This window comes from Pristiophorus japonicus, chromosome 11, assembly GCF_044704955.1.
Source record: "Pristiophorus japonicus isolate sPriJap1 chromosome 11, sPriJap1.hap1, whole genome shotgun sequence".
NCBI lineage: Eukaryota > Metazoa > Chordata > Chondrichthyes > Pristiophoridae > Pristiophorus > Pristiophorus japonicus.
The window spans coordinates 40,280,499-40,307,808 of NC_091987.1; the positions used below are offsets into that span (position 1 = coordinate 40,280,499).

At 44.7% G+C, this 27,310-nt stretch overlaps 1 protein-coding gene and 1 long non-coding RNA gene across 8 annotated transcripts in view; one reads left to right on the forward strand and one right to left on the reverse strand.

The window, feature by feature from the left end:
* Positions 1-27,310, reverse strand: part of LOC139276015 (interleukin-1 receptor accessory protein-like 1) — a 1,534,993-nt gene that overhangs the window by 1,286,375 nt on the left and 221,308 nt on the right. For 4 of the 7 annotated variants that reach the window (XM_070893365.1, XM_070893363.1, XM_070893366.1 and 1 more), the window contains one exon: positions 20,123-20,208. The exons of the other annotated variants lie outside the window; for them this stretch is intronic. The gene's annotated coding sequence lies outside the window, so the exon portion shown is untranslated. The remainder of the gene's footprint in view (positions 1-20,122; positions 20,209-27,310) is intronic. 7 annotated transcript variants of the gene reach the window in all.
* Positions 16,200-27,310, forward strand: part of LOC139276017 (uncharacterized) — a 97,762-nt gene continuing 86,651 nt past the window's right edge. The window contains exons 1-3 of the long non-coding RNA XR_011595803.1: positions 16,200-16,287; positions 18,513-18,635; positions 20,094-20,219. This is a non-coding gene — a long non-coding RNA (uncharacterized lncRNA). The remainder of the gene's footprint in view (positions 16,288-18,512; positions 18,636-20,093; positions 20,220-27,310) is intronic.

The window sequence follows — 27,310 nt, forward strand, 5'->3', positions numbered from 1 at the left end:
CACAGAGAGCTAAGGTCAGTACGAGGTGAGGACACGAAAAGCAGGTCTCCCAGCAGACATGACTAATCTGATAACTGAGGTAACAAGAAACGTAGGATAATCAAACTGTCTACAGAGGAATAAGCCATTTAAGACAGAGATAATGAAAAAGCTGACCTCATGAGGATGGGAGGGGACTGTCTGAGGTACTCACTCCCTTGTAATTGGACCATGGAATTGGTAAAAATGATTGATGCTAGGTATCAACCGGCCCCCACCGAAATAAAGTATAAAAACGGGCAACCGAGAGAAACAGGCAGACTGAGGAGAGTTTCCTCAAGGTAGACCTCATGCGGGCTTCGGCCTAACACCTTGGGGTCAAGCTCAAACCTCTGCGGTGGACCCCTATGCTGGCTTATACCTAACACCTCCACCAGCTCAGGATCCATTCCAAGACCACTGTTCTGCCTCAACATCCATCCGTTCCGGGGCTCAGTGGGTAGCACACTCGCCTGAGTCAGAAGGTTGCGGGTTGAGCACATAAATCTCGGCAGACACTCCAGTGCAGTGCTGAAGGAGTGCTGCACAGTCAGAGGTGCCGTCTTTCGGATGAGGCATTAAACCGTCTGCCCTCTCAGGTGGATGTAAAAGATCCCATTGCACTATTTCGAAGAAGAGCGGGGGAGTTATCTCCTGTGTCCTGGCGAATATTCATCCCTCAAGCAACATAACAAACACAGATTATCTGGTCATTATCACATTGCTGTTGTGGGAGCTTGCTACACAAATTGGCTGCTGTGTTTCCCACATTACAACAGTGACTACACTTCAAAATTACTTCATTGGTCCGGTGGTTATTAAAGGCACCCTATAAATGCAAGTTGTCATGTATTCAACCAGCATTGTAACCCATGTATAATCTTTTTTATTTCTTTCTTCTTTAGTCCTTTATTCTGTCATGGGATGTATGTCTACTGTATCTATCTTAATTGTGTTTAGTATCTGATTATGCTTATAACCATTGCTCCTTACGACTTCTAAGACCCTTTGGGTAATCTGTGTGTGACTTGTGATCCACATCTTACAAGCATTACAATTTAAGGTGAGGAAGAGGCCGAGCAGATTGGATGAACTTGCTTAACAATGAGGCTCACTGGCAAGTTATGCAAAGTTATTTACGATAGCAAAGGACCCAGCATTATTGCCAGTGCGATCAAAAGAAGAGAACCAAGATCATTGATCATCGTAAAGATTGAAATTAGAGGGGAAGTTAGGAGTGAAAGATTCAATTTTCCTTGGTGAAAAGTTGTAGAGAGTTATCAAAATTAGGAGAGTAACACAGATACATTTAATGAGGGAAGGAAAATATATTTTAGCCAATCCAGGGTACGGTAATGTAATGGTTATTTTACTAGACTAGTAATCTAGAGGCCTTGACTAATAATCCAGAGAATTTTTGTTTAAAACCCACGATGGTAGTTTGAGAATTTGAATTCAATTTAAAGATCTGGAAATAAAAAGCTAGCATCAAGTGGCATGATGCGGTCAGTTTGTCTAAAAACCCCAACTGGTTCATTCGTGTCTTAAGGAAGGAAACCTACCGTCCTTACCAACTCTGGCCTACCTGTGACTCCAGTCTCACGCTGATGTGGTTGACTTTTAACAGTCCTCTGAAGCCACAGTTGCATTAAATTGCTCGAAGGGAGAAACATAGGAGGGCCCCTACTACATTCTCAGGGAAACTGTCATGTCCAAAGATGTTTTTGGGACTCTCAGGGAAACTAGGGATGGACGACAGTGATGCCTGCATCCCGAGAATGAATACAAAAAAGCAACATCATGTTCAACTAAGTCAAATATGACATTCACTGTTACAAATATGCCAAATACGTCGCTAAATTAAATCTACCAAAAGTGAATGCCGGCAATACTGTTTTAAATTTTGGATGACCTCCATTACTGGTAAGGCAACTTAACTGATCTGAGCAAACCAATTTAATTAGCCTGGGCCAAACTTTATCTTAAAATGCTTATATTTGATCCCTTTATAGTACTGCAAAATTCACTTTCTGGAAAGATGCTTGGAGAAGCTGTCAAGTGGAAGCAAGTAGCAATCAGTGACACATCAGCTATATATTTGGTTAGGACAGATGTTTGGGGATGGCTAACAATGTATTGGACTTCAGCTCATTTAATTCAAGCTGAACTGAAGGGCTGAACTCTCAGATAATTCAGATACATAATCTGCGTGCAGAGAATCAGAAATAAAATAAGAAACTGATTATATACAACTATATCATAAATGGCTTCAAATAAAAAGGCACAGGGCTAAAAATTCGAGAGCGCTGAAAAGCTGCCGGTGCCAAAGTTAACGGCTGCCAAAATTAATAGCGCCAGCAGCACCGGTATATTGGTACATTAGCGCAATGCTAAATTTACTGTGTGAGGCGGGTTTTCAGCTGATAGTCTCAGCAGGAGGCCCAATGTGGCATGGCATTAACGTCCCTGAAGCAAAATATCGTTACCTTAAAGCTAGCCTGTCATTTTATAAAGTGTTGGTTAAAGGGGAATTGTTTTCTAAAACAAAAAAACAAAAATCATTTAAAAATAGGAAGTTTTTAGCCCTTACAGCTCAAGTGCCTTCTGTAATGAAAGGAACATTACAAGATTTCCCAAATGGAAGTCTTCAGCTCTTAAAGCTGAATTGCCTTCTGCACTTAAAATAATGGGAAAAGTGCTTCAGCACCAACACAAAAGGCTCAGAAAGCCAGGGAAGGGCACCCAAGGTCTCCCATACAGCACTCCAGATTTGTGCATGGGGTCAACACTGCAAGAGAGGTCCTCTACCCACAGGGGGCCAGGAGGCCCCCCAGAAAGAACGATGTGTGCCAGCAGTGTCGCCCCCACCACCTGGCCCCAGTGCCCAAAGAAGCCTCATGACCTCAGACCAGGGGTCAAGGTCAATAAATACATTTTCAAAAGCTGTCACCTACTAATTGCACCACTAGCCTCACACACTGCTCAATGCACGACTCCCCCCGCTCCCCCAATCACTCACCTACCAACAATTTGTACCAAACATACGCCACACTTCCCATCCCGAGCTTCACCTCAACCCCTTGGAGGAGATGGTGCTGGCCATTCATGGCAGGGGCATAGCTGAGTCCTTGGCCAGTGGAGGAGCTGAAAGGATGCAAGATGCTGATATCCACATAGGTTATCATCCTTCTCGCATGCACTTCTTGCTTTCCTGCCCTCCCCTTATGACAACTCCACCCTTGTGCCTTCTTCATTTTACACAACCAAGACATGCAGCCTGCCCAGGCAATGGTTAACCAAGTGGAAGAGGCGAGTGATGAAGATGGGAAGAAGAAGAAGAAACACCATCACTCAATTTCACACTCCCAGCCACTAGTTCCTCAAGCTCGTCCTGCAAGGTAATTTGCAGTGTCCCCCACTGAATATCTGCAGCCTTTCACCAGTCATACTGCAGTCATTGGAGCAGCACTGTGTAATATCAGTAGGATAGGCAAAGGCACACACAAGGCAGTCACTAAGGGAATGTATAAGGGTGATGAGTTGATTTATTGATGTCATATTGGCTGGATAGATGTATAGAGTTGGATTGGAAAGTTTGCTTTGTGGTGGCTTTTATTTCAGCATGACCAAGAGGACGCTGTGATGGTCAGTAACAGAGGGAAGGTAAGGTGTGGGAATAATCTTGAAAGGGGAATTGGGGTTGTGGTCACTGGTACTGTACTGCAGGCGGATGATTCCATCCGGGATATTCCAGCCAGAAAGGGGCTGTTGGTTTGTATCCTTCCTTCCACTTCCTCTTCTTCTGCATCTTCCTCTTCCCTCTGTGAGCGGATATCTGAAATAAAAGCATAAAATGCTGGAAATGCACAGCAGGTCAGGCAGCATCTCGACTCGAGATGTTAATTTTGTTTCTCTCTCTATTGTTGTTGCCTGACCTGCTGAGTATTTCCAGCATTTTTCCATCTTCTCAGACACCTTTTACCATCCAAGGCCTTGCAAGCATCCAGCAGTACTCCCTGCACTCTTTAAAAACTTTGAACATCTAATGCACCAAGCCACTACTTCAATAAAATATAATAAATGCAAACTTAGCTGAATGATTTGTGTGTCCCTTTAATTAGTGCTGACAGCGTTTCTGTAGATGTGCTGCATGCTCGCATTTCAGAGCGAGCTTAGGACCCAGTGTTAAAGGCAACGCAAAACTCCAAGTTCGCAGAGCGTGGCATCAAGTTGACATTGCACAATAACTGACATCACGTTCTTCAGATTTGCATATCTCGGGCCAGCACTGCTAATGGCAGTGCTATGGCCCTCACCAAGATGACGGCCGTTGAGTCTCATGCCAGAGGCGGACCGAAGTGAGGTGGCCGCCAATTCTTTCACAAATCTGCCGGTAACGGGTGGCAGTAAATACCTAAATTTTTAGCCCACAGTTACTTCTCAAGAACAGTTCTCCCAGGATAACACTTGGAGCTAAACATCAATGTGAATGGTGTTGCTGTTATGTTTCACATCAGTGCTCCATGAAGTGCTTTACTAATTGCAAATTACATTTCAGAGTTTAGGTACAAGAATCATTTAAATTTCTGAAGAAACTACAAGGTCGCTAAGAGTGATGAACCTCTCAAGTCAGGTCACATCTAGCAATACATTGATCATTCTTGTGTATGGATCAATCCTATTAAGCTCCCTACTTTGTTTAATGGACTCATTTGTCTGCAGTGTTAAAACAGCCAAATGCTTCCATCTGAACAGCATTAACCAACAGAACAGCAATTTAAACTGCACAGCATAATGCAATTCCATGGGATTGCAAGAACCAGGTTGTTATTTTTGTACCTATTAAAGCATAATAATTGACTTCATTACTACTTATCTTCCTTGTTTGTCTTGTAGCCTGTACTGTAGATGTTGTTTCCACAACGTTTTTCTCTTCTATATGTTTCACAGACCTCCATTAAGCAACTTATGCCATTTTGTTTCTTTCATATATGTCGTGCAATAAATCAAAAGAACTGTAGCGTTAACGGAGATTGTGCAAACTGGAAAATATCGCAGCAGTGAATTATTGGCCTTGTATTTACTTGTTGCTAGGAAAATAGGACCATTAAAGCTCTGGTGGAGACTTATTCAGAGATGGTGTCTGCCTGTAAAGAGGTGCAGAGAACATTCAAATTGAAGTGGGAAGAGTAGTTGTATTTGCCTGCCACTCTTTCCTCTTGTTCTGCCTTTGCACAGTCTCAGCATATTCACCTACAATGAAAGATACTTTAATAATCAGTGTAAGACTTTTCTGTAAGTTAGTAATGCAGACCGTCAATGGAAGATAGGAGTGTCCCAGGTTTGATTCCTAGTCTGTACTAAATCAACTTATCTGAACTGATTCACAAATGGAAAAAGCCATGGCTCCTGCTCCTGATTGTTGTCCAGTGACTCCTGATGTAAAGTGGGCATGTGTGGATGTTGGATGAGGGCGAGGACCAGACTCAGCCATGATAACTCCATGGTCAAACTGTCTTGCAACAGAAACTGCCTGGATTCCACATGCAGAATAGCACTTGCAAAAGCTACTGAAAGGCATCTGGCACACAAGGAGCCGAATTAAAGCATGAGTGGGTGTCTTAAAAAAAAAAAGAGAGAAAACTCGTGGGTGTGGAGTAAATATTGGTGTTAAGGCTCCTTTACATTTGTCGCCTGCCTAGTTTATGGAGGATGGTTTTATAAAGGTCAAACATGTTAAATAGCTCTTAGATCTCCTTCGATGTCTCAGGGTTAAAGTCCACAGGTAAATTCAAAAGTACTGACGATTGCACTATTTTGGGATCAGCTCATTTAAGTAATTAGTACAAGTTAACAGTGCTGGACATGGGCTTCATCAGTAAGTATAAACAACATGAATGAGTCTGGGAAGAACCAATAACTGGACTGAGATTGATAAATCTTTGTTCGGTGAGGGTATTAAAGGATATGCAACCAAGGTGAGTAAATAGAGTGGAGGTACAGATCTGCCATGATCTAATTGGACAGCTCGAGGGGCTGAACGGCCTACTCCTGTTTCTATGTTCATTCCACCTGCACCAAACATCAATTCAGGAATGTTTACTCTGGGAGATCTAGATTTAGAGGTAGAGTTAGATTTTGAGCTGGGAGCAATGGGTAAAATTGGCCAAATTCAGATTATCTGTCAACTGGACAGGACTGCACGCTGAGGTTTGATTGAAGTCACTACAATTTCTGCAGGAAGTACTGCTGATTTTCACTTTCTTCAGCACACGGGTTGTTGTGGACAATGCACGTGTAGGAGATTGTTATTTTTCCAAGTTTATATCTTCTAGTCTACATCACGAGTATCTCTGCTGGACACAATGCCGGAGGAGTTTCCCTGCAGCAAATTAACCATTTTTATTTTTCAGTTTACAAGTATATGTCATCTCAACTTTGCGTGAATTTATAGGAAAAATATGGCTTAAGTATTATTCCACTATAGTTTTGTAATAGGTGCTAATTAGATCTGAAATGTTTAAAAATATATATTTAGTCTATAGTGTATATAAGTAATGAATGTTTAATATGTAGCTTGAATACTCATCCCTAGTGCAAATTGAAAGTGCTATGTGCCCTGTGACACCAGCCTGGAATACATTCTTATTATTTGCAAACAATCCCTTATGAACTTGATGGAAAGTGACACTGCTGCATACTAAAACTGCCAGCCCAACCAAAAAATGTAAATGACTGCATGACTGTGTTTAAAAAAAACAGTAGTATTAAAAGTGCTGGGGTGGTTTGCAGTTAAAGAATGTGATTTTTAAAATAATCACCTTTCACTCCTGCGGGAGTCCTCCCGATTGATCACTGTAACTCCGGCGGAAGATTCACAGAATCTCCAGGGAAATTGAGCCGTTTCTTCAGGGTTTCCACATTGGATCTTCCATTGATGTTACAGTGGATGATCAGGAGAATCCTGGAAAAATTCAACCCCAATAAATTTTTTGCTGGACCTTTCTCCTTACTCTGGCCCCAGTATGAACATTCATTTCCTACACCACTTATGGTTGCTCTAAAACAGATTGCCAATATATGCATAATGGTGGGTAGTCCGTGCCCACGAGAATTTGGTTCAAGCTGACCCAAACTCATGCCATGTAGCATTCTTCCAACCAACAGAGGAAGGAAGCTGTGTTTCATCAGCCAGAGATGAATTCAAACCCAGGGCCCAGAGGATGAGGGCAAGTGATGATTATTTTTTCAAGACTGAATATATCAAGTTAAACTAACAGCATCAAAAAAAGGATTATAAATGTTTAGTAGAATTGCTGGAAGCAAAGAGCGCAAGAGGTGGCGGTAGTTGGATTGTTTACAACTGAACACATGGAAAAAATAAATAGGATAATTGGCTTCAAGATAGTGCCCACAGGGGGAAATTGATTTTGTAGATAGCTGAGGTGCCTTTTGGTATCGATAGAGCCTGTAGAGAAAGGACAGGGGAATATGCATCCAGAGTTTCTGTATTGGCGAGGAGGGGCACTAATCTATGGGCTCGGAGTATGAACGTAGCAATTGGATTGCAAAACAAAATCCTGCTTTTATAGCAATTCTTATCACATCCTCAAGATATGTCAAAGCACTTCACAGTCAATAAATGACTTTTGAAGTATAGTCACTGTTGTTATGTGAGCAGACACTGATGACGAGATTCAACACCGCCTCCAGTGCGCCAGTGCAGCCTTCGGCTGCCTGAGGAAAAGTGTGTTTGAAGACCATGTCATGTATCTCACATTACTGTATATAACTGTATCTTACCATGCCATACATAACTGTAACTGGATATGACCTGTAACAATAAGCATACCTTCCCACCAGGAGTGCACTTGCAGGAGACACTCCATACCTGTCCCACTAAAGTATATAAAGGGAGGTCTCAGGCAAGTGCAGCACTGGAGAGCTGGAATGAAAGGTGCAGGTCCTGAGTGACCTTGACTTCAGCATGTGTCTCGTGTAAGTCAGTACATTAGAGTCAGGACTTAACAGACCAGGCCCTTAAACCTGCCACCAAGCTCATGGTCTACAGGGCTGTAGTAATACCCACCCTCCTGTATGGCTCAGAGACACGGACCATGTACAGCAGACACCTCAAGTCGCTGGAGAAATACCACCAATGATGTCTCCGCAAGATCCTATAAATCCCCTGGGAGGACAGATGCATCAACATTAGCAGGGTCGACCAGGCCAACATCCCCAGCATTGAAGCACTCACCACACTTGATCAGCTCTTCTGGGCAGGCCACATTTTCTGCATGCCAGACACGAGGCTCCCAAAGCAAATGCTCTACTCGGAACTTCTTCACGGCAAACGAGCCAAAGGTGGGCAGAGGAAACGTTACAGGGACACACTCAAAGCCTCCCTGAAAAAGTGCAACATCCCCACCGACACCTGGGAGACCCTGGCCAAAGACCGCCCCAAGTTGAGGAAGTGCATCCGGGAGGGCGCTAAGCACTTCGAGAAATCAAGCGCAGGCAGCGGAAAGAGCATGCGGCAAATCTGTCCCACCCTCCCTTACCCTCAACGACTATCTGTCCCACCTGTGACAGAGACTGTGGTTCTCGTATTGGACTGTTCAGCCACCTAAGGACTCATTTTAAGAGTGGAAGCAAGTCTTCCTCGATTCCAAGGGACTGCCTATGATGATGATGGTGAGCCTTCCACCAGCATTGCTGTAGTCACTGGGAGCACATAACAGAAGTTGAGTTAATAAAGCTATTAATAAATGCACAATGGGTTGTCACTGAAAGATGAATTGAAGGTATTATTTTGTTCAGCACTTTGATTTGCAATGTCTTTCCAGAGCAGCTTCTGTGTCTGCATTGTCATAATGTCATTCATATTTTGCGTTGTGCTCCACTCCCATTTCGAAGAAGAGCAGCGGAGTTATCTATCCCCGGTGTCCTGGTCAATATTTATTCCTCAATCAACATAACAAAAAAAGAGATTATCTCGTCATAATCACATTCCTGGTTGTGGGAGATTGCTTGTGCGCAAATTGGCTGCCGCGTTTCCTACATTACAACAGTGACTACACTCCAAAAGTACTTCATTGGCGGTAAAGTGCTTTGAGACGCCCAGTGGTCATGAAAGGCACTATATAAATGCAAATCTTTCTTCCTTTCACTTGCCTTCATCCAATTCTTCCTTGTTAAATGATAACCCTTCCCATGGCTCTGCCTTCTCCAACTGCTACTTCTGTGTACTTCCATGTTGTGGAGCACGCTACAGACTTTGTGTGGAGAGTATTGTAGGGAGCCCCAGATCTATCCAGAACTTTTGGTTTAATAACACAATAGTATGCTCAATGATGTTCCAGATTATCCTATGGCACTGATTATGTCTGAGCTGTTCAGGCATAGTAGAGGTGCATTGCGGGTGTCATGACCATATATGCAGGGGGCAGCCCGTGTCCTCAAGCAACCAACCTTGTGCGTTCCTGGAAGGGTGGCACAGAGGGGGATGGATGAACACCATAGGATGAAGGTATCGTGATAGCTACCTCAGAGACGGACACATCTGCAATGATCACACACAAGCTGGACATTAATTGAGTAATAGTCCTTTCTTTTGATGAAAGCTACTGGCTCATCTTCAGGTGCATTGATAGCTTCATGGCTGCGGTCTATAATGCCCTGGACATGAGGATGGCCAGTCACTGCAGCAAATCCCAAAGCTTTCTTATTGTGAATGTTGGCATCAATGGGAAAGGTGATGGCAAATAGGCACTGGTGACCTGCTTGATGCAACTGTGCACTGCAGTCTGGGAGATGCAGGTGATGTCCATTATAATGGGCTGGAAGGAGTCTGTGGCAAAAAGTTATGGGTAGATGTGACTTTGACAGCCACTGGCAAAGCATGGCCACCTGGACCAGCATGCAGCAGGTCCTGTTGCAGAAGGCTGCATAGATCAGCATCAGTCTGCCTGGTGAAGCACAGCCTTCAATTATATCAAGAAAAGTGACTGTTGCTCTATAAAGCCAGTGGGCTGAGTCTTCTAACAGGCCTGCTGTCTTCTAACAGGCCCACCTGAAGCAAAAATGGCACACACCGAGTGCTTAATCAAGGTGAGTAAAGCAAAAAGAAAAAAGAAATGAGCAATCTCCAAGGTCAAAAATCCCTTGGAAATCCTCCGATTACAAGACCACACAGAACTCTATGCCCATTATAAGTAGTGTTTCTAGTGAATCAGTCAGTACCTGAATCCACTCCGCTGAATAGCCGCTGACCCACTCAGTTAAAATCACGTAGGGGTTCTAATTGCATCATAGGATCCCGATCTGTATACAATCATGAGGTACTCACCACAGCCACCCAAGATGCAGTTAAAATGGTGGCTGACAATAACAGCAACAATGGGGCTGTAAGTCAATTAACTCAATTTTAACAACTGCTCCACCCTGTTCCCACCAGGCAGGGTGGGTTAAAATCCACCCCATAATCTGTTCATACATTGAATTATTTTTCAACAAATTCAGAATATTATTGAACTAGTTTAAGGAACAGACAGGAAGAATAGAAATGTTTAGAAAGACGTTAGGAAAGAGAAAATGTATGAGCACTAATTAAAAACTGCTTAAAAGATAATGCAAGATTAAAATAGAAAAAGAATTGAAATGAAGAAGGCAATAAGAAACTCAAATATCTGAATATTCATAAGAATATTCATAGGACTAGATGGAGTGTGTCCAAGTGTACCTGGAGACTAGAGGATAGAAGTAGGGAGAACTGTGGCTAGAATTTTTTGCAGCTCATTAAATGCAGAGGTAGAACCAGAATATTGCAAAATAGCTAAAGTTGTTCCAATTGTTAAAAATAGATCAGAGGTATGATCTGGGAATAATGCCTGTTACTATGACATCTGTAGTATACAAAAAACATTGGAGTAGATAATATCAATGCAGTAGATGGTAGAGTTTTAGAAGACAGCTTATAAGATACCTCGTGAGATATGTGGCTAATATGAGAGCTTTTGGAGATATGAGCAAATAGTATATTGGATAACAAATTAGCTAAATCATTACAAATGTAGAACTGTGATTAATGGTAGCAGTTCTAATTGAATAAGTGACCAGAGAACTAGCCATAGGGTTAGTTCCTGAGGCCTGTCGGTCGTAATATTTATTAATAAAAGTATTACGAGCAGAATATCTAAATCTGAAGGCGCTGCCAATTTGTGTGAAAGCAGGACATTTGGAAGAAAGGTACATGAGAAATAGATCCAGAAAGACTTTAGTCTGATAATTACTGAGTGATATTATACAAACAATAAATGCATATTAAGCATTCATATGGTGACATGCTCACTATGATTTTCAAGCTTTAATAACTGACCAGGTGACAATTGCGAATGATATTAAGCAATGTAACATAATGGGCTCAATTTTCCCCAATGCCATTTTTTTGGCGTATTTGAAGAGTTATGCCCGGTTTTTAGGGGTCAGACTACGCCAAAAAAAAGTTAACGTTTCCCCATTTTAACTTTTGAAATTGGGGCTGCGCAGCCCGCCCGATAGCTTTGGGGGGTGGAGTCTAAGGTCTACGCCGGAAAAAGGAGGCCTCCCCTGCCCTCTTCTGCGCATGCGCAAAAAAAAAATGATGTTTTCTACATGACTGGTATTGGCACGCATGCCTAGTACACCTCCCGGTTTGCATTCAGCCATTTTTAAAGAGCCAGTTGTGTGTGAGAACTTTTATTCTGAGTGGAAAAAAATCAGAGCTGCAATATGCGGCTCAAGGACCAAGAACGTCTCACAGGACCAAGTGGAAGCCCTGTAATTGAAGCCAGATGACACGAGCTGGACATCAGCAGAGGTCAAATAAAAGTTTCACCAAAATAAAAGAAGAAATGCTGGAAGCAACTTGCAGAAGATTACTGCACAATGGTGACCACTCCGAGGTCTGGAGGCCAATGCAAAAAGAAGTGGCAGGACCTTGGTCAAGCAGTTGGTGTAAGTAATATTTAATTTATTCACTGTAATTGCAATTGTAAATGTGACCTTCTGTATGCCCCACCCAGCAGAAAGACATCCTATATAAAAAGTTACATTTTCATCTTTGCAGAGGAAGGTGGCCCAGAGCCAAAGAGAGAAAACTCTAACAAGAGGAGGCCCGGTAAATCTGCACCCACTGTCACCCGTGGAAGAGAAGGTCACGACTTTGATGGGTCCTGCCTGCACAAGCTGGGCCCACACTCAAGGGAGAGGGTAAGTCCTGCAAATTTCAATCTGGCTTTGCTAAATGTTAAGTACTGCGCAGGCTAGCCATGCTTGGGTTCATGGGGATGTGTCTGTCTGCTACACTTCGGTTGATGCAGTGTGCCATCATTCATCGTGGTCCTTCAAATGAGCCTGCTGCCTGCGCTGTGTGAGCCTACTCATGCCACCCCCACCTCTGCTGCTAACCATTTGTCTGATCTCTTATATTTTGCAGAATTGAGGCCAACCCTGGCAAGGCTGAAGCCAATGCAGAAGATGATTCAGCCACAGGCGAGCTTGAAGAGAACATCATCTTCCAATCCGACCTTCCAGACTAAGAGCATGGGGAGTGAGGGAGAGGAGGAGTGGAAGGATGAAGCCCCCACTCTTTGCTCACTCTGGAGAAGGTGCTGCTGCAACCCATTGAGGTGCCGGCCCCTTTCCTGAGTGGTGCGAGTGTTGGGACATTTTCTGGTTTCAGACTGTCCAAAGCTGCGGGTCCCAGTGGGGTGCAGCGAGTCACACTCAGGGCCCCATAGTCCGAGACAGCGGGTCCCAGTGGGGTGTGCAGTGAGGCACACCCAGGGCCCCACCTTCCGAGGCTGCGGGGCCCAGTGAGGTGCAGCGAGTCACACCCAGGGTGAGGAGGGGAAGGAGAGCTCGACAGCACTCTCCTGGGATGCACGATCTAACCGATGTGGTTCAGATGATGGCAATGAGTGGGGAGAGCACTGACCTTACGCGATCACTCCTAGATACTATCAGTGGGGTGGATGATGAGGCATCGGGACTGTCGGGAGAAGTAACAACACTCTCGCAAGAAATGGGAACACTCTCCGGGCACACTAGGGATGGAATGTTGCAGATACATTCGGTGAACGTTAGGGAGGGAAATTCGCAGGTAGTTGAGACGCTAGCGGGGCACATGAGGGAGGTAATGTCGAAGGTAGTTGAGATGCTGTCAGGGTACATGAGGGAGGGAATGTCGGAGGTAGCTGCTGCAATAAGGGAACATGCCCAGACCCCGTGCCCATTGACGGAATCAACTGCCACTCGCACTCCAATCCCCAGTCCAACCTCTGAAGAGGTCCAAGCCAGGCCTTCCACATTACCACCTGCCCACGCCACCCAACAAGAAATGTATATTACCCGAGATGCCTGAAAGAATAAGCTTGGTACCCACCTAAGAAACACTGCGCCACTGCCTGCGGGCAGGGGTGGAGTCACCAAGACCAAGCACAGTGGGCGGTCTTAGAATGAGGTGAAGGAGAGATGGGTGCAGCCTTTGTTTGCTGCTGTTGTTGTTGTTATTATTTTTGTACTGTTATAACTGTTCTCAAATTAAAAGTTTTTTGTAAGTGATGTAAATTTACAAGTTTAAACGTTTGTAAGTGATCTTAAAGTTTATAACTGATCTTAACTGAATAGTTAAAGTTTGATACAAGAATATATCTTTTAAATTTATTTAAATACAAACAAGTGTTAAAATTTTGAATAAAATATATTTTAAATTATAATTGAATCATTTACAATGGGCCAACACTTCCGGTCCCCCCCCCCCGCCTCATCCCCCCGGCCCCGTACGTAGGCCCCAAGTTTCCACATGATTTGCTCCTGATTTTTAGGAGCAACTGGTGTAGAACGGAGTATCTTAGAAATTGGAATTCTCGTCATTTAGTTTGCTCCAGTTCCAGTCAGTTAGAACAGTTTCACTTTGGAACGGAATTTTTTTTTCAAAAGGGGGCGTGTCCGGCCACTTACGCCTGTTTTCAAAGTTTCAGCAGTGAAAACTTACTCCAAACTAACTTAGAATGGAGTAAGTGAAGATTTTTGTACGCTCGAAAAAACCTTGTCTACACTTTAGAAAATCAGGCGTAGGTTACAAATCAGGCGTAGGGAATGGTGGGGGGGGGGGGGTGTTAAAAGGGAAGTTTACAAACATTAAACACTTCAGTTTTACAAATAAAGAGCCATCATCAATAATAAATGATAAATACATCAATAAATCAACCAATAAATCAATCAAAAAAAATTAATAAGAAATAATTTTTTTTTAAAAATCAATAAATAAAACATTTTCTACTTACCGACTGCAGCACCGGGAGCCCCCCAACAGCGTGCTGGGATGGCCCCCACCCCCCCCCCACCCCAGTCTCTGTCTCTGTCAGTGTCTCTATGTCTCTCATTCTCTGTCTGTCACTGTCTGTGTTTCTGACAGCGAGGGGAGGGGGAGGAGGGGGGTAGAGAGAGAGAGGGGGGGAGCAGAGGGAGGGATGGGGGAGAAGGGGGAGGGGGGAGAAGGGGGGGAGGGGGGGAGAAGGGGAGGGGAGGAGAAGAGGATAAAGGGGAGAAGGGGGAGAAAGGAGATGGGGGGGGAAGGAGATGGGGGTGGGAAGGAGATGGGGGGGGGAAGGAGATGGGGGGAAGGAGATGGGGGGGGGAAGGAGATGGGGGGGGGAAGGAGATGGGGGGGGAAGGAGATGGGGGGGGGAAGGAGATGGGGGGGGAAGGAGATGGGGGGGAAGGAGATGGGGGGAAGGAAATGGGGGGGGGAAGGAGATGGGGGGGAAGGAGATGGGGGCGGGAAGGAGATGGGGGGGAAGGAGATGGGTGGGGGAAGGAGATGGGGGGGAAGGAGATGGGGGGAAGGAGATGGGGGGGGGAAGGAGATGGGGGGGGGAAGGAGATGGGGGGGGAAGGAGATGGGGGGGGAAGGAGATGGGGGGGGGAGGAGATGGGGGGAAGGAGAAGGGGGAGGGAGGCTGATCGGGCTGGGCCCGAGACTTCGGGCAGGGCCCATCCCCAGCACCAGATTTACAGGTAGGTGGCGTTGAGTCGGGTCGGGGGGGGCTGGTGGGAGGGAGGTCGGTTCGGTTCGGGTCGGGGGGAGGGAGGGAAAGGCAGGTCAGGTCGGGGGGAGGGAGGTCAGGTCGGATCCAGTCCGGGGGTGGGAAGCGGGAGTCCAGTCCGGGGGCGGCGGGGGGGGGAAGCGGGAGTCGGGTCGGGTCCGGGGGCGGCGGGGGGGGGGGAGCGGGAGTCGGGTCAGTGTCGGGTCCGGTCTGGAGGCGGGGGGCGGGAAGCGGGAGTCGAGTCGGGTCGGGAAGAAGCAGGAGCTGGCCGTGGGAGGAGCCTTATGCACACAGCCCCAGTGAGGCCATTCGGCCAGGGCTCGGGGCTGCGTGCTTCGGGCCCTTCCCACACAGTTTCGGGCGCCTGTTTTCAGCGCAGGGACCTGGCTCCGCCCCCTACAGCTCGTGCTGTGCTGCGCCGAGGGCCAGAAGACCTGCAGGGAGGTGGAGAATCTGGAGGGTTTTTTTAGGCGCACTTTGTGGCGCGAAAAATGGGCGTCCAGGTCGGGACTGCGCCATTCTAGGCGTGGCTCGAAACTTGGGCCCGTAGTTCCTACGGACCCGGGACGGCATCGGAAATGCCAGTTTCCAAAGCGCAATGTGCATGCACTGCAAACCGGCATTTCCGATCTGTCAAGTTTCTGGCATCTCGGGAGCGAGGACATTTGTAAGTGGAAATTTCCGATATTTACGCTTACAAATGTCCTCAAAAATCTTGCGCCTAAAAAAGCAGGTGCATAACCTACTTTTACAGGCGCAAGTGTTTTAAAAAACTCAAAAACAAATTAAAAATAATGTTATTAAAACATTTTATCATTTAAAACCCTCCCCACAATGGTAAGTTTATTTTAAAAAAACTTTTTTAAAAATTGCGAAAATATATTTTTTTCAGACATTATTAACTTTAAATTAATGAATGTGGTGTAGTTATTTTCTATTTTTTATTCGTGTTTTGGGTGTTTGGGGCTGTGTTTTGGGTGTTTCAGGCTCTATCACAATCATAGTAATAGGAGTTTAGGACCCTGCGGGACTACTATTAATATGATACTTTACCTGATTGGCTGCCCAGAGCCATGTGACTCCAGCTGTGGGCCTGCACACGTGTCAACGTGCACGCGCTGCGACTGGCAGTCAGGAGAGGCCTCAGCATCGAAAAGTCAAACGTGGGCAGCAGCTTAAGGTAGGTGCGTATTTTTTCTCTAAAATGCCCGCAGGATGGCCAAAACGGAATTTCAGGGACATTATTTGTTCCATTATTAACACAACTTTTTCAACTAAAGAAGAATCATTTACATTATTTGTTCCATTATTAATACAACCCAACGTAATGGAACAGGTTCAAATGGTAAACATGGTCCATTTTGAATAATTGCCGCTGAACTGCTGGTGCAAGGCTCGAGCAATTGTTAAAGGGGCATGATGGCCCGCCCTCCTCCGCCGTCGTGCTCTGGGTTCAGGTAGTTGCATGGCTTCCTCATTGTCCTCCTCCTCGTCGTCATCTGCATCTTCCTCCTCATCATCAGCCACTCTCACCTCACATGGATCTTCTACTACCAGCTGTTGTTGCCTCATGATGGCTAAGTTGTGCAGCATGCAGCAGACAACGGTGAAGTGACCAACAATCTCAGGGGAGTATTGGATGTAGTCTCCAGAATGGTCCAGGAATTGGAAATGCTGTTTCAAGATGCCAATGGTCCTCTCTATTGTGCTGCACATCGCAATGTGTGACATGTTATATTCCTGCTCAGCTTCCGTCCGGGTTACACGTAGTGGCATCATGAGCCAGGTGGTGAGGCTGTACCCTTTGTCCCCCAGCAGCAAGCTCTGCCCTTCTGGCTGCGGCTGAAACATGGCAGATATAGCGCTCTCACATAGGATGCAAACATCATGGGTGCTCCCAGGGTATCTCGCATCAAATGCCATGATGCAGTGCATGTCATCACAGACAAGCTGCACGTTCATCGAGTGGAAGCCTTTTCTGTTCCTGTACATCTCGGAATCCTCCAAAGGTGCTCGCAAGGCGATGTGGGTACAATCAATACAGCCCTGTACCTTGAGGAAGCCAGCAATTCTGGAGAAGCCCACAGCCCTGTCACGCATTGCCTGGGCAGTCATGGGGAACTTTATGCAGTCATTCCTTTGGGCATATAGTGCAGCAGTCACCTGCCGAATGCAGATAGATGTTGCATGTTGAGAAATGGTGCACACATCCCCAGTTGTGGCCTGGAATGATCCAGATGCATAAAATGAAAGTGCAGCTGTAACCTTCACTTCAACTGACAAAGCAGTCCTCCTGACGCTTCTAGGTTGCAGGTCTGCTTTTACTAACTCACAGATCTCGGTTACAACTTCTTTGTGGAAATGCAGCCTTCTCACACAGTTGGCCTCACTCAGGTGCAGGTATGAATGCCTGTTTCGATATACCCGATGTGGGTAAGGCCTCCTGCCCATCATCCTACGTGCTCTGAGGTTCCTCACGTGATAATGTCTCATCAATCTTCTTCTCCACAGCACCATCATGCAGAAGGCTTGCACAAGGTATGGCATTGTCAATATTTCCCCCATAATTAAATTGTAGCTTTGCAACAACCTCAAAACAGTAGGACAAAGCACTCACACCTCTTCTTTCCTTTTTCTGTCCAAGGTGGACAGAGTATGGACCACACCGTGATCTGCGCATGCGCAATCGGCTTGCTTACAACGGGAAGCTAGGCATTCAAAGACATTTGGGGCAACAAAGTCAAATGCAATTCTTGAATTTTTTTTTTTCCAAAGAACCACCCCACCACCGAACATCTTCTCACCGGGCTCGAGGGTCAGAGCGTTGGCTGGCAGAATCGCTCCCTTGCCCGGACAAGGGGGCTCGGGGCTCGGCTTCCACCCCCCCGCCCCCAGCTTCTTTTGTGCCGGCTCTTTGGTGAAGCTATCCATTTAGTCCCATATCCTGTTATTTTCCCCTCCCGCTCATCTTACTGGCCTAGAAATCCCGGCCTCCCTGGGTCCGTACGGAGTGTGTACGGACCCGGGAAGGCATCGCAAAAGCTGGTTTTCAGCGCACAATGCACAAGCTACAGCTTGACAGATCGTCCGTATCCCCACATCCAGGACATTCGCATGGGCAAGATTGCAGTATTTACCCAAATCTTGCCCAGCAGATGTCCTGAAAACTCTTGCACATGATAAAAGCAGGCGTATAGCCGACTTTTACAGCCGTAAGAGTTTTAAAACATCCAAAACCATAGTAAAATAAAATGTAAAAACACATTTTATTGTTATAAACCCTGCCAACTAAGGTAATTTTATTTTAAACCATAATTTAAAAAACTTTAAAATATTTTTTATTTTTGTTTGGGTGTTGGGAGGGGGGATTCTCAATCATAATAATGGGAACTCCTTCTTGCCTAGATTGGCTGCCCAAAGCCATGTGACTCCAGCTCCAGCGTATGGACGTCCCGACGTGCACGCGCTCCGATGCGCAGGGAGAGGAGGCCTCAGGACCAGGATCGTTGGTGGGCACAGCAACAATAGGTAAGTGCGGATCTTTTTTACCTTTTTTTGTCGAGTGCCCACGAGAAGACCTCAATTTCTAGGCCATTATGTCCAAGTTATTCTGTAATTTCTGAGCTGCCTAATTCACTCCTAATTTGACTACTTTGCATTGAATTTCTGAATCCACATCATTTGTATAAATTAGAAATGGCTGTGGTCTCAAAATTCCAGCCGTGAGACACCCGGTTCAGTACTTCCTCAACTCTCATATAACTTTTCCAATGAGTTTGTATTGTATCCTACCCTTCAGCTAGTTTCTTATCACAGTTTACTCAGAACCTCCACAACTTTGAGTTTAACCAAGAGTCTGATTTGTGCCATAGGGCTTTCCTCAGTTAAGTTGGATTGACATGTCCTCAAAGAAGTCGAGGAGGTTGGTCAGGCAGGATCTAACCCTTTGGAATTAATTCTGATAGATTTTACTGGGATAATCCTCAAATTTATTCCTGATAATCTACAAATTTATTCCTGATAATCTAATCCATTATTTTGGAATAGAAGTAAGACTAGTTGGTCTGTAGTTCCCGGTGTCAGTTTTGTCACCCTTTTTGAAAATGGGCACTATATCAGCCAATTTCCAACCAACCAGTATGCATTGACACCTTCACAAGGTTTGTTACTGAGTCACAAATCGCATCCATAGTCTTTCTCAACACACTGGAATAAGTCTGCATGAACATTTCAAAAGAACAGGGTAAGACCAACTGGGATTTATTTGTTCTAAATCCTTATAGCCTTTCTAGAACTTTCATCTTCAATATATGAATGACTGGTTTTGTTTGGGATCGCTTTGTTTGAGGGAAGCACATTGCTCATATTTTCCCTTGTGAATATTTGGAGGAAGTCATTATCTAGAATATTTTCTATTTGGTGCTCATTCTCAACATTGAGCCCATTTACATCCTTTTATAGCTTTCATGTGCTCTCTGATCATTACTGTTTTGATACTGAAAGAATGTTTTATTGTTATGTTTAGCTTCAGCTTTTGTATTTTTTCCAGGTCTCTCTTTGCCCTTCTGCTAAACTATTAACATATTTCATCAGGTTTTTGTATTCATCCTAGTGAATGCCATTCCCTTTCTGCAATATTGGTAGAGGGAACTTTTCTTTTTTTCTTTTGCTTTTAATTTATTTGTTAACACATTTAGAGCCATGTTTGTTTAGTGTGAGCTTGTTGATTTTTGGTATATAGTTATCTTGCGTGCTCAGCATTATACTTTTAAATGTGTTCTAATTGCCTTAAGTATTGCTGAACAATCTCCCCCAGTCCATTTGCTTTAGTGGTTTTCTCATTCAATGAATTTAGCTTTTTTTAAATTATATATCTGGAACGAGGTCTCAGGTATTTCTCATTTCAAGATAGTGTTAAAGTTGATAATTCTGTAATCCCTGCCTTCAGAGTTACAACTTCTATTCCATTTACATTTTCTTGGTCAGATCAAATTGAGCGTTGCCTCTTATCCTACCTGGATTAGCACACTATTCAGTCTCAAGGGACATCACAGCTGAGTCTGATCCTGCCTTCATCCATCACTAAGCTGATAACTCCTGTCTAAAAATAAGGTTTGTAACACAACAAAGACATTACAATTAAAACATTTACAAACAACTGGTGACAACAATAACAATTATTAAAATTACCTATACACGATTATTTTCTGTGTTTGAAATACCTCTGACAATATTTTCCATTAGAAGCTTATGAATGTCAAAACCTTGAGCCTTCAGGTTCCATGGCCCCGCACGTTATTTGAAAAGCCTCAGCTCCCAGCGTGCACATGTGTGAACAATCTCTATAAACTGAGCAGAGAGGTGCAAGAACTAGTTGTAGTAATAATGGGGGACTTCAACGATCCTAATATAGACTGAGATCGTAATAGTGTAAAGGGCAGAGAAGGGGAAGAATGTCTGAAGTGTGTTCAGGAGAACTTTCTTGATCAGTATATTTCCGGCTCAATGAGTGAGGAGGCATTGCTGGATCTGGTTCTGGGGAATGAGATGCATCAATTAGAACAAGTGTCAGTCGGTGAACATAGAAACATAGAAACATAGAAAATAGGTGCAGGAGTAGGCCATTCGGCCCTTCTAGCCTGCACCGCCATTCAATGAGTTCATGGCTGAACATGCAACTTCAGTACCCCATTCCTGCTTTCTCGCCATACCCCTTGATCCCCCTAGTAGTAAGGACTTCATCTAACTCCTTTTTGAATATATTTAGTGAATTGGCCTCAACAACTTTCTGTGGTAGAGAATTCCACAGGTTCACCACTCTCTGGGTGAAGAAATTCCTCCTCATCTCGGTCCGAAATGGCTTACCCCTTATCCTTAGACTGTGTCCCCTGGTTCTGGACTTTTAGGGAACAGTGATCATAGTAATATAAGGTTTAGATTAGCTATGGAAAAGGGCAAGGAGCAATCTAGAGTAAAAATGTTTAACTGGGGGAAGGCCAATTTCAAGGGGATGAGAACTGATCTGGAGAGGGGTAAACTAGAATCAAAGATTGGCAGGCAAAACTCTAGAGGAACAATGGGCTGCCTTTAAAGAGGATATAGTTTGAGTACAGTCGAGGTACTTTCGCACAAGGGAGAAAGGTAGGGCAACTAAAGTCAGGGCTCCCTGGATAATATGATGAAGCAGAAAAGGAGCGTATGACAGATGTCAGGTTGCAAATACATCTGAGAATCAAGCTATATATAGATAGTTCAGAGGAGAAATGAAAAAGAAAATAAGAGGGGCAAAGAGAGGGTATGAGATTAATATGACAGCTAACATAAAAGGTAATCCAAAAGCCTTCTTTAGGCATATAAATAGTAAACGGGTAATAAGAGAAGGGGTGAGGCTGATTGGAGACCAAAAAGGAGACGTATCATTGAGGCAGAGAATATGGCTGAGGTACTAAATGAATACTTTACATCTGTCTTCACCAAGGAAGAGAATGCTGCCATAGACATAATGAAGGAGGAGGTAATGGAGACACTTGATAGAATAAAAATTGAGAAAGAAGAGGTATTAGAAAGGCTCGCTGTACTTAAAGTAGATAAATCACAAGGAGTGGATGGGAGGCATCCTAGGATGTTGAGGGAATTGAGGGCGGAAATCGTGAAGGTACTGGTCATAATATTCCAATCCTCCATAGATACGGGAGTGGTGTTAGAGGACTGGAGAATTGGAAATGTTACACCATTGTTCAAAAAAGGGTGTAAAGATAAACCCAGCAACTACTGGCCAGTCGGTTTAACCTCGGTAATGGGAAGTCTTTAGAAACAGTAATCAGAGACAAAATTAACAGTCACTTGGATAGGGGTGGATTAATTAAGGAAAGCCAGCATGGATTTGTTAAAGGCAAATCATGTTTAATCAACTTGATCGAGTTTTTTGATGAGGTAACAGAGAGGGTTGATGAGGGTAATGCGGTTGACGTAGTGCACATGGATTTCCAAAAGGCATTCGACAAAATGCCACATAATAGGATTGCCAGAAAAATTGAAGCCATGGAATAAAAGGACAGTGGCAGCATGGATACGTAATTGGCTCAGTGACGGAAACAGAGAGTAGTGGTGAACGGTTGTTTATCGGACTGGAGGAAAGTATACACTGTTGTTCCCCGGGGCCAATTCTAGGATCATTGCTTTTATTGATATATATTAATGATTTGGACATGGGTGTACAGGGCACAATTTCCAAATTTTCAGATAACACAAAATTTGAAAGTACAGGTATAGTGAACAGTGAGGAGGAGAGTGATAGACTTCAGGAAGACATAGACAGGCTGGTAAAATAGGCAGATACATGGCAAATGTAATTTAACGCAGAAAAGTGTGAAGTGATGCATTTTGGTCGAAAGAATGAGAGGACATATAAACTAAATAATACAAACCTAAAGCGGGTGCACGAACAGAGAGACCTGGGGGGTATGTGTGCATAAATCGTTGAAGGTGGCAAGGAAGGTTGAGAAAGCAAAAGTGTGGAAATTATGATGAACTTGCATAAAACACTGGTACGGTCCCAACTGGAGTAGTGTGTCCAATTCTGGGCACCGCACTTTAGAAAGGATCTGAATGTCTTAGAGAGGGTGTAGAAAAGATTTACGAGAATGATTCCAGGAATCAGGGCCTGGAGAATCGAAAGTTGTTCTCCTTGGAGCAGATAAGATTGAGAGGAGATTTGATAGAGGTGTTCCAAATCAGGGGAGGTCTGGACAGAGTAGATAGAGAGAAACTGGTCCCATTGGTAGATGTGTTGAGAACCAGAGGACACAGATTTAAGGTGATTGGCAAAAGAACCAAAGGCGACATGAGAAAAAACATTTTTACGCAGCGAGTGGTTAAGATCTGGAAGGCACTGCCTGAAAGGATGGTGGAGGCAGACTCAATTTTATCTTTCAAAAGGGAGTTGGATAAGTATCTGAAAGAAAAAGATTTGCATGGGCTACAAGGAAAGGGCAGGGGAGTGGGACGAGCTGAGAGTCGACATGGGCTCGACGGGCCGAATGCTGTAACCATTCTACGGGCCTGAATTTGGCCAGTACAGAGGTGCGCCACTTTTGTAGAACTCCAAGGGCACCAAAAATCTTCAGGCCGAGTTTGGTCGCTCCCCAGCCTCTCCTCCATAGTGGCGTAGCGTGGCAACTGGATTCGGAGGCGGAGCCAGGTCCCGGTGCTGAAAACAGTGCCGGGACCTCTGCACGCTGGAATGTGCGCGCATGCGCAGTAGCTCCGAGCCCCCAGAATCTGAGAGTGTGTGATGCAGGCTGTGTGGGAGGGGCCGACGGTCGCCGTCCCTATCCCGGGCTGGTGGCTTGCCGCACAGGCCGGCCGCTGCCTTCTCGCGCTGAGGGCTACAAAAGGCAGGTTGGTGGGGGGTGGGGAAGAGTTTTTGGGGGGTGCGAAGGAGAAGAGTTTTGATGGGGGGGGAAGAGGGGAAGAGTTTTGATCCGGCGGGGGGGCAGAAAAGAATATTCAAAGATTTTCCAGTACTTTAATATCTAGCTATCTTTACGAAAAATATACTCAGTTTAATCAAGCTGATAGCACCTACACCCACCCTGTCCATTCTTGCTGCTTGGGATTTAAAAAAAAAATAGTATTCCTATCATAACACTGTCATTTGGAGGCTACCTGCGCTGATTTCTTAATACACCACAGGGTTTTTCAGAACTTACAAAAGTGGCCACTTACTCTGGCCGAACTTAGTTTGGAGTAAGTTTTAGCTGGCTAAACTTGCTTAAATGGCCAAAGCAGGCGTAAGTGGCTGGAAACGTCCCCCACTTTGAAAAAAAGCGGAACTAAAAAAAAACCTAACTAACTCACTTACATTGGAGCAACTTAAATGGGGATAATTGCGATTTTTAAGTTACTCCAAAAAAATCTAGTTGCTCGAAAAAAAACAGAGCAACTCCTGGGGAAACTTGGGCCCTATTACGAACTGGCCATTAAAGTGGGCACACCAGGGTTTGCTGTTTGAAAGCTTTAGCTCCTCCAGTGAAAAATTACTGTTATCAAGAATCCTAACAGAAAACATTTTTAGTTCAACACACTGCTCACCATTTCCTGTCCTACACTATATACCACTCATCCATCACACCTTGTCCACACTGACCATCCCTGGCTCCCTTGTCCCCCAATGCATCGAATTCCAAATCCTAATCCTTATTTACAAATCCCTCCTTAGCCTTGCTCCACCCGACCTCTGCAGCTCAATTCCAGACTGTCACTGTTGATCCTCCAAATCGATTCTCCTTTGCTCCCTTTAGCCATATCAACCCAACTCTCTGGAAAGCCCTTTTTAATCCTCTTCACATTGCTGCACCTGGGCAGGACCGGAACCAATGTCCTAGGGGGAGTGTTTGCTAGTGCTGTTGGGGAGGAGTTAAACTAATATTGCAGGGGGATGGGAACCGATGCAGGGAGACAAAAATGAGGCAAAAGCAAAAGACAGAAAGGAGATGAGGAAAAGTGGAGGGCAGAGAAACCCAAGGCAAAGAACAAAAAGGGCCACTGTACAGCAAAATTCTAAAAGGACAAAGGGTGTTAAAAAAGCAAGCCTGAAGGCTTTGTGTCTTAATGCAAGGAGTATCCGCAATAAGTTGGATGAATTAACTGTGCAAATAGATGTTAACAAATATGATGTGATTGGGATTACGGAGACGTGGCTCCAGGATGATCAGGGCTGGGAACTCAACATCCAGGGGTATTCAACATTCAGGAAGGATAGAATAAAAGGAAAAGGAGGTGGGGTAGCATTGCTGGTTAAAGAGGAGATTAATGCAATAGTTAGGAAAGACATTAAGCTTGGATGATGTGGAATCTATATGGGTAGAGCTGCAGAACACTAAAGGGCAAAAAACGTTAGTGGGAGTTGTGTACAGACCTCCAAACAGTAGTAGTGATGTTGGGGAGGGCATCAAACAGGAAATTAGGAGTGCATGCAATAAAGGTGCAGCAGTTATAATGGGTGACTTTAATATGCATATAGATTGGGCTAACCAAACTGGAAGCAATACGGTGGAGGAGGATTTCCTGGAATGCATAAGGGATGGTTTTCTAGACCAATATGTCGAGGAACCAACTAGGGGGGAGGCCATCTTAGACTGGGTGTTGTGTAATGAGAGAGGATTAATTAACAATCTCATTGTGCGAGGCCCCTTGGGGAAGAGTGACCATAATATGGTGGAATTCTACATTAGGATGGAGAATGAAACAGTTAATTCAGAGACCATGGTCCAGAACTTAAAGAAGGGTAATTTTGAAGGTATGAGGCGTGAATTGGCTGAGATAGATTGGCGAATGATACTTAAGGGGTTGACTGTGGATGGGCAATGGCAGACATTTAGAGACCGCATGGATGAATTACAACAATTGTACATTCCTGTCTGGCGTAAAAATAAAAAAGGGAAGGTGGCTCAACCGTGGCTATCTAGGGAAATCAGGGATAGTATTAAAGCCAAGGAAGTGGCATACAAATTGGCCAGAAATAGCAGCGAACCTTGGGACTGGGAGAAATTTAGAACTCAGCAGAGGAGGACAAAGGGTTTGATTAGGGCAGGGAAAATGGAGTATGAGAAGAAGCTTGCAGGGAACATTAAGGCGGATTGCAAAAGTTTCTATAGGTATGTAAAGAGAAAAAGCTTAGTAAAGACAAACGTAGGTCCCCCGCAGTCAGAATCAGGAGAAGTCATAACGGGGAACAAAGAAATGGCAGATCAATTGAACAAGTACTTTGGTTCAGTATTCACTAAGGAGGATACAAACAACCTTCCGGATATAAAAGGGGTCAGAGGGTCTAGTAAGGAGGAGGAACTGAGGGAAATCTTTATTAGTCGGGAAATTGTGTTGGGGAAATTGATGGGATTGAAGGCCGATAAATCCCCAGGGCCTGATGGACTGCATCCCAGAGTACTTAAGGAGGTGGCCTTGGAAATAGCGGATGCATTGACAGTAATTTTCCAACATTCCATTGACTCTGGATCAGTTCCTATCGAGTGGAGGGTAGCCAATGTAACCCCACTTTTTAAAAAAGGAGGGAGCGAGAAAGCAGGGAATTATAGACCGGTCAGCCTGACCTCAGTAGTGGGTAAAATGATGGAATCAATTATTAAGGATGTCATAGCAGCGCATTTGGAAAATAGTGACATGATAGGTCCAAGTCAGCATGGATTTGTGAAAGGGAGATCATGCTTGACAAATCTTCTGGAATTTTTTGAGGATGTTTCCAGTAAAGTGGACAAAGGAGAACCAGTTGATGTGGTATATTTGGACTTTCAGAAGGCTTTCGACAAGGTCCCACACAGGAGATTAATGTGCAAAGTTAAAGCACATGGGATTGGGGGTAGTGTGCTGACGTGGATTAAGAACTGGTTGTCAGACAGAAAGCAAAGAGTAGGAGTAAATGGGCACTTTTCAGAATGGCAGGCAGTGACTAGTGGGGTACCGCAAGGTTCTGTGCTGGGGCCCCAGCTGTTTACATTGTACATTAATGATTTAGACGAGGGGATTAAATGTAGTATCTCCAAATTTGCGGATGACACTAAGTTGGGTGGCAGTGTGAGCTGCGAGGAGGATGCTATGAGGCTGCAGAGTGACTTGGATAGGTTAGGTGAGTGGGCAAATGCGTGGCAGATGAAGTATAATGTGGATAAATGTGAGGTTATCCACTTTGGTGGTAAAAACAGAGAGACAGACTATTATCTGAATGGTGACAGATTAGGAAAAGGGAAGGTGCAACGAGACCTGGGTGTCATGGTACATCAGTCATTGAAGGTTGGCATGCAGGTACAGCAGGCGGTTAAGAAAGCAAATGGCATGTTGGCCTTCATAGCAAGGGGATTTGAGTACAGGGGCAGGGAGGTGTTGCTACAGTTGTACAGGGCCTTGGTGAGGCCACACTTGGAGTATTGTGTACAGTTTTGGTCTCCTAACTTGAGGAAGGACATTCTTGCTATTGAGGGAGTGCAGCGAAGATTCACCAGACTGATTCCCGGGATGGTGGGACTGACCTATCAAGAAAGACTGGATCAACTGGGCTTGTATTCACTGGAGTTCAGAAGAGTGAGAGGGGACCTCATAGAAACGTTTAAAATTCTGACGGGTTTGGACAGGTTGGATGCAGGAAGAATGTTCCCAATGTTGGGGAAGTCCAGAACCAGGGGTCACAG